Here is a 996-nt window from a genome sequence, read left to right on the forward strand (position 1 = left end):
TTTACAGTCACATTGAGGCAGTTTATTGACCCAAGGACAAACTTAAATGTTTAAGCTCCTCAGCTCAAATATTTCATTTTACAAATGAAATTACATAAATTTACTACATAACAAAGGAAAAAAAAACACGATAGAACATTATCAAATGAGGAAATATTTAAAAAGCCCTGAAGAATAGAGCTACAAGAAGGATGATTAAACATAACAGTACATTTGGAAAGAATGCATTCATTTAATACAGTCACACATCACCATATCCACAAAATGAGGGGTTAGTCACAATAAGCTTCTCCAGGAATTTTGTATCAGTTCACAGATTAAAGCCTGGAATGAGCTGCCAACGGACCACACAACACCGTGTGTGTGTGTGTTTATGCATGTATATTCACAAATTCCCTTTTTGTTCATTCATTTCACTTTCAGTCCAGCTCATTGAAACGTGCAAACATGGCCTTCCGAACTGCCTGTTTGTACGTGGCATGATTCCAGACGACGGGTTCCTTCTTCTTCCGCTTTGGTAAGAAACAAAAGAAAGAGAAAAAAATGAAACCAATGCCCCTCAGCTGCTGCAGCTCAGAACATCCTGTTGCGGAATAGACTCACCTCAGTAGTTTCTAAACCCAAACCTGGTCTCTCGCTGCCTTTATGACTGTCCCTGCAACAACAACAACACAACATGCCACATTTAAGATATGACGGTTCAATATCAGTGCCAAGTGTAAATGAAATGTATTAGGATTCAGAAATTGAACTGTCTGTCTGTTCAGTCACTCTCAAGGAAACTGTCTGTCTGTCTGTCACAGCCCAAAACCCCGTCTTTGAACCCTTAAACTTGCCTGTCATGAGCCCAGAGAATAATAATGCACTCCGTGTCTGTCCCTTTAACTCTGTCACTGCCATAGAGAACATTGATGAACTTCTTGTGTTCCCTGCCTTGGCCCCTGAAACCATGAATGCACTGCCTGCATTGTCTGTCTCTGTTTTCCCTAGGCCCCA

The 996-nt window shown here is 40.7% G+C and overlaps 1 long non-coding RNA gene across 1 annotated transcript; it reads right to left on the reverse strand.

Moving 5' to 3' along the window:
- Positions 1-235: 235 nt before the first annotated feature.
- Positions 236-679, reverse strand: LOC107733054 (uncharacterized). Its single transcript, XR_001638934.1, has 2 exons — positions 604-679; positions 236-512 (listed from the first exon to the last, which is right to left on the reverse strand). It is a non-coding gene; the product is annotated as an uncharacterized LOC107733054 (long non-coding RNA).
- Between the last annotated feature and the right edge of the window lie 317 nt (positions 680-996).

This window comes from Sinocyclocheilus rhinocerous, unplaced genomic scaffold, assembly GCF_001515625.1.
Source record: "Sinocyclocheilus rhinocerous isolate Xijiao unplaced genomic scaffold, SAMN03320098_v1.1 scaffold4568, whole genome shotgun sequence".
Taxonomy (NCBI): domain Eukaryota; kingdom Metazoa; phylum Chordata; class Actinopteri; order Cypriniformes; family Cyprinidae; genus Sinocyclocheilus; species Sinocyclocheilus rhinocerous.